Here is a 6,967-nt window from a genome sequence, read left to right on the forward strand (position 1 = left end):
TGTTGGGGAAGTGTTCTGGTCTTTTTGTTGAAAAACCATACAAAATCTCTGCTTTTAAATACAAAAAAACATATTTGTTGTTTAATTTAGACATTTAGATGCTGAACATTCCCAGAAAAGTATGAAAGCAGAAAAGAAAAACCACAAACCAAAATGAAAAACAATCTATTACTCAGTCCACATCCATTGAATACAGAAGATTCCAGTTCAATGCCAAGCATTTGTTTGTTTCTTTTTAAAGGAAGAATAGCAAGAGGAAATGTTTGAAAATTGTTTCTGGACAAAGTTTGCTCCGATTTTAGATTCTAGAGCAGTGATGGTGAACTTATGGCACACGTGCCAGAGGTGACATGCAGAGCACTCCCTGTGGGCACATGTGCTGTCGCCAGCTGCTCCTCTGGTTTCTGGCAGCTGGTCTTCACTAGTGCTGGAGCACCAGAAAATGACCCCCCAAATGCCCCCAAAACAGGCTGGTTTTGGGGCCGTTTTCTGGACCATTTTCAGGCCATTTTCTGGGCCACTTTTGGGGCCTGAGAACAGCCAAAAAAAATGGCCAAACTAGTTTTGTGTGTGCCGATCAGGTGGTCTTCGGGTTTCCGGTCCGCCAGCACATGCACATGCATTTCAGTTTGGACACTCAATGCTGAAAAGGTTCACCATCACTGTTCTAGAGTCTTGCCCTGTCAGTGATGGTAAGAGTGACCCAACAAAGAATCACCGAGACTACTCCCACCAGCACTGACAGGACAAGCCACTATAACATAAAATGTTATAGCAGTGGAGGGCAGCTATCGTATACCCTTGACCGAAGATCGGTACACTCCTTTTATCTGGGGTGGTTGTCCTCTTCCACTGAAGCTATCAAGTTGAACTTTTCCTATGTTGCTTTTGGTAGCTTTACCAGCTATGGAAGATTTGTTAGATCAATTGCCTGTCTTTAGCAATCAAAAGGAGGGGATCCTTCATTCAAGATTCAAGAAACTGTCAAAAAGTAACAGAAACAGCAGGAAAGCAGAGAGCTCAAGAAAGTCGAAGCTGACTGATCACCATCTTCCTTTCCCCTTTAGATATGGTTGTATTCCTATCATGCATTTCTAGGCTGACATACATCTGCCTGCTTTCTACAGGGATAGTTATTGCCAAATTAAATTAGAATGAATCAAGGGGAGATATTCATTTTATCAACTTAATAAAATAATTTTTCCAAAGAAAGGCTGTCCTTTGTTGTTCATGAAACGAATTCAGAGAGGTGTGCTGAAATTCTAACAACCGATAGCCCAAAGCAACTAAGTGGGAAGCGGTGAGTGGAGGAGTTGGTTCCTACACAGTGTGATGCTTGTTTAAGTACCTGCTAATTCAAGTGGAGATGAAAGCCACATCAGATGTTTGCATTACCATGCTGAGCTGCTCTTTGGTTAAACTGCCATCTGATTCCTTTCCTTTGCTCATAAGAAAGCCTTTGTGCCTTGTAGCTTTGAAAATACAGCTCCTACCTACTGAGGTTCTTTTTAGACAAGCACTGAACTTCTTTTTGCAGATCATATGTTTAATGTGAGATGTTCATAAATCCCAACTTAAGACTGCAGCCAATTAAAAAAAAATCCAACCTATTCCTAAATACTGAAAACCTTAAAACAGTGGTTCCCAAACTTGGCAACTTTAAGACTTGTGGACTTCAACTCCCAGAATTCTCCAGCCAGCTCTGGAGTCCACAAGTCTTAAAGTTGCCAAGTTTGGGAACCACTGCCTTAAAACTTCATTTGGTCAATCTAAAACAATGTAACATGTAAAACAATGCAATAAATGGTAAAACTTATTATGGTTGTGAGAAGACAATAAGCCTGCTGTTCTCTCTCGTTTCTGGTTCCCCAATCAAGTGTGCCAGAACCAGTTCTCTAGCATTTATTACCTCCAGAACTTTCCAGAATGGGCTGAACTGATATTTTCAAATCAGGCTTTAAATGTATGTTATTTTTGCAATTTGGATTAGATTTTAAGCTTTTAAGACTGCTTCTTCAGAAATTTTAAAAAAAACTAATCCTGTTTGGGGAAAGTTAGAAGGAACATAAGATGTACATTTATCTTTTGCAAAATTGCTTTGCAAAACAGCCAGGCACAGAAATAAGTTTGGAAATTCCAATTACATCCTTTGTAGTGAATTCATAATTGAGTAGCTATCCTTGGCCACACAGTTCTCAGGCAGGAAAGAAAATTATCTTGTAGCCCTTCAGATTTTTAAAAAAATGTTTTCCTCATTCCATGACCACAGTGATCATCTTTCAAAGTACAGGACTTATTCAGGATGTATGGAGGATTCCACAATGGAAAGGTCAGATCAAAATAGAAATACACTTGGGGACAGCTTACAAATAGGAATTTGAAAAATTAGAAATCGATATGTTGTCATCAAGCTAATTTTAATTTATGTTTTAAATGTATTATTAGATTTTTATCCCACCTTTATTACTGGGCAATTCAAGACTGCACCCCCCCCCCCCAAATATAACCCTGTCAAATTGCTGAGCTGAGAAATAGAGACTGGCCCAGAGTTAGCCACCTGGGTTCAATTCTAAGAGAAGACCAGAGCACCTAATTTCCTGTATCTATTCCAGCACGCAGGCTTTACTCACTATGAATGCACTTACAGCATTTCTTTCAGAAGAGAAAATCATCCATAATGGACCATATCAAGCAGTTTGTGAATTCAGCATACAGAAATAACATTCCAAGCAGATCTTCTATACAAATAACATGGTGTCAATTAAAAGTAAGAATTCACCAGCATGCTTCAAAATTAGGTATAACCACAGGTGTCTCAAGTGGGAAAGAAGGAGAGGAAATAACAAAATTTGTGTTGCTATTGTTCTGCTCCATACACATGATGTCATTGACACCTGTAGGAAAAGGTGGAAGTTTGATTGCAATGTCATAAGGCAGGTTTTATACTAAAAATATTCTCTGTATGCTGGTACCATTTGTATAATTTGTGTCTCAGTGATATGACTCAATAGTCTCATCTACTATTTTAGTTTTACATATTTACCAATATGAAAAGTCCTTATGCTCATTATAGAAGTTTTTAGTTCAATCTGCTGTGGATAATTTTTAGTCTGCTGCAGAGACATAATGGATGCCTCCTGTTAAAATAAATTGAATATTCTCATTTACTCATATATCACCTCTAACACAGATACAACTGAATTATTTACAAGATTCCTTTTACATTTTTATAAAGAATGGAATGGATCTTTTCAATCATGTGCTAATTGATTCTAATATTCACTGCAATATCTTTATTACAATTTGGAATCTCTAAAGTTCTTTCTAAAGAAATTGGCACAACCAGTTTTGAGAGGGGCAAACTTTTCTTGACACAATCTGGAATTTGATTGGAAATTCCCAGAATGGTCTAGTGGAAAAAATACCTCTCAGTCTCTGTCTGACTCCAAACAATAAAAGAGACAGAGTGAGGTTCTTCAAAGCAATTTCCATTATTATTATTGTTATTGTTGTTGTTGTTATTATTATTATTGTTGTTGTTGTTGTTGTACAATTGTATCACAGCGGCCAGTTGTTTCGCCGGATTTGGCATTGGTTACTAGTCGGGCCCCACCCAGGGGCCTAGGACGTCGTAACGTATTTTCGTAATATGCGTGCAGATCCAAGCAGTGCGGCTTTTTGCATTTGACTGATGGTGATTTTGTCAATTTTTAACTGTTTTAAATGTAATTCCAGTGCTTTTGGAATAGCACCCAGTGTGCCAATTACCACTGGAATTACCACTGCTGGTTTGTGCCATAGTCGTTGAATTTCGATTTTTAAGTCCTGGTATCTTGCGATTTTTTCATGTTCCTTCTCGGCGACCCTGCTATCACCTGGTATTGCGATGTCTATGATTGTGACCTTATTTTTCTCAACCAGTGTGATGTCTGGTGTATTATGCGCCAGTATTTTGTCGGTTTGTATACGGAAATCCCACAAGATCTTGACCATCTGATTTTCGGTGACTTTTTCAGGCTGATGTTCCCACCAGTTTGTTGCTGTTTTAATATTATAATTTTTGCACAAATTCCAATGGATCATTTGTGCTACTGAATTGTGCCGCAATTTATAATCAGTCTGCGTGATTTTTTTACAGCAGCTGAGTATGTGATCAACAGTTTCATCAGCTTCTTTGCAAAGTCTGCATTTGGCATCATCAGAGGATTTTTCGATTTTGGCCTTAATGGCATTTGTGCGGATAGCTTGTTCTTGCGCAGCCAGGATTAGTGACTCTGTTTCTTTCTTTAATGTACCTGTTGTTAGCCATAACCAAGTTGTTCACTGTCCACTTTATCTTTTATTTTTTCCAGAAATTGGCCATGCAGTGCTTTGTTCTGCCAACTCTCCATTCTTGATTTTATCACATCTTTTCTGTATTCTTGTTTCGTCTGTTGGGCCTTCAGTAGATTTTTGTTCTTTACTTTGATTAATAGATGTTCTTGACTTTCTTTTAAATAATCAGCCAGTGCATGTTTTTCTTCTTCAACTGTTTGCTTCACTTGTAATAATCCTCTGCCACCTGATTTTCGGGGCAGGTACAGTCTATCAGTATCACCACGTGGATGTAAACTGTAGTGCATTGTCATTAGTTTCCTGGTTTTTCGGTCCAAAAGGTCCAAATCAGCTTGTGTCCAGTTAACTATACCAGCTGTGTATCTTATAACTGGTATTGCCCAGGTATTTATGGCCTTGATTGTATTTCCACCATTCAATTTAGATTTCAAAATTTTCCTAACTCTGTTGGTGTACTCTCGCCTGACAATAGTTTTTACTTCTCCATGCTTGATGTTATCCAACTGCAGAATGCCTAAGTATTTGTAGGCTTCATTTTCTTTGCATTTAATTAATTGGCCATTGGGCATTTCAATTCCCTCACATGCAGTGATTTTGCCCCTTTTTATGGATACAGTGGCGCATTTTTCCATGCCAAACTGCATTGAAATATCGGTGCTGAATACTCGGACTGTGTTTGTCAATGATTGGATTTCTATTTCTGACTTTCCATAGAGTTTCAAATCATCCATATATAGTAAATGTGAAATTTTTTCAGCTTCTTTGGCTGTTTGGTAGCCTAATTTCATTTTTTTTAAGATTACTGATAGTGGGATCATTGCGATGATGAAGAGAAGAGGTGAAAGTGAATCACCCTGGAAAATTCCTCGCTTGATATTAACTATTCCGTAGATCTCATTCCCTACTGCCAACTCAGTTCTCCATTGTTTCATCGCCTTTTCAGTAAAGGATGTAATATTTTTGCTAATACCAGTTGTTTCTAAGCATTTTATGATCCAACTATGTGGCAGTGAGTCAAATGCCTTTTTGTAATCAATCCAGACCATATTCAAGTTCGTTTTTCTGTTCTTACAATTTTCTAATATCATTTTATCAATTAGAAGCTGATCTTTGGTGCCCCTGCTCCTTCTTTTGTTGCCTTTTTGCTCTACTGAGCAAAAGAGCCAAGGTGGCGCAGTGGTTAAATGCAGCACTGCAGGCTACTGCTAGATCAGCAGGTCAGCGGTTCAAATCTCACCGGTTCAGGGTTGACTCAGCCTTCCATCCTTCCGAGGTGGGTAAAATGAGGACCCAGATTGTTGGGGGCAATATGCTGACTCTCTGTAAACCGCTTAGAGAGGCCTGAAAGGCCTATGAAGCGGTATATAAGTCTACTGCTATTGCTATTGCTATTGCTACTGGCAAGATGTTGTTTGTTTCCAAATAATCCATCATGTTATCTGCAATAATGCCTCTGAGTAATTTGAAGGTTGTTGGCAAGCATGTTATTGGTCTGTAGTTTTCAGGTGTTGTTCCTTTAGCTGCATCTTTCTGAATCAAGTATGTTTTTCGAAACAGAACTTTTTTATTTTTCTTTAAAAAGAAACACAAATATGTCATCATTTGTCAATCATTAAGACATTGAAGTACAATTTTTTTTGTTGTGTGTACCCCTCCCTCCCTCCACCCCCCCACCCCCCTTCCTCCTTCCCCCCCCCCCGACTTCCCAGAACCCGTACCCGGTATGGATTTTTAACTAACACAGTCTAAAATCTATTGAGAAAAAAGAAATAAAGAAATTAATGACATTCTAGATTGACCTTAGCTTCTTCTTACTGAACTGACTTTTAACAGTTTAAATCATTTCTGATCTTAAGCATAGGCTAACTGGAATTTCTTAGTCCCGTATTTATTTTGTATATAGTCAATCCATTTTTTCCAGTCTCGTTTATATCTCTCATTTGAATGATCTTTGAGATATGCCGATATTTTAGCCATTTCAGCTAAGTTTGTTACTTTCAATGTCCATTCTTGGATTGTAGGCAAGTCTTCCTTCTTCCAATATTGCGCCACCAACAGTCTTGCTGCAGTTATCAGGTGCAGAATCAAATTGGTCTCTACCACTGTAAAGTCAGTACATATACCTAGTAAAAATAACTGAGGACTAAACTTTATCCTTCTTTTAAAAACATTTTGCATGACCCACCATATTTTTATCCAAAATGCCTTAACCTTTTGGCAGGTCCACCATATATGATAATATGTAGCATCGAGAGAACCACACCTCCAACATTTAGGCTGTACATTCGGATACATAGAAGCCAACTTTTTAGGATCTAAATGCCATCTATAGAACATCTTGTAAAAATTTTCTCTCAGATTTTGAGCTTGTGTAAATTTCACATTTCTTACCCAGATTCTTTCCCATGTATCCAACATTATTGGTTCCTCAATATTTTGAGCCCATTTTATCATACAATCTTTAACTAATTCTGTTTCCGAATCCATCTGTATTAATAGATTATATATCCTCTTTATATGCATTAAGCTTTGATCTCTTATTTGTTTAAACAGATTATCCTCAACTTGAATAAAACCAATTTTTTGATCTATTTTCCACCTAGCCTGTAATTGCCCATACTGGAACCATGTT

The sequence above is a fragment of the Thamnophis elegans genome, chromosome 10 (genome assembly GCF_009769535.1).
Source record: "Thamnophis elegans isolate rThaEle1 chromosome 10, rThaEle1.pri, whole genome shotgun sequence".
Taxonomy (NCBI): domain Eukaryota; kingdom Metazoa; phylum Chordata; class Lepidosauria; order Squamata; family Colubridae; genus Thamnophis; species Thamnophis elegans.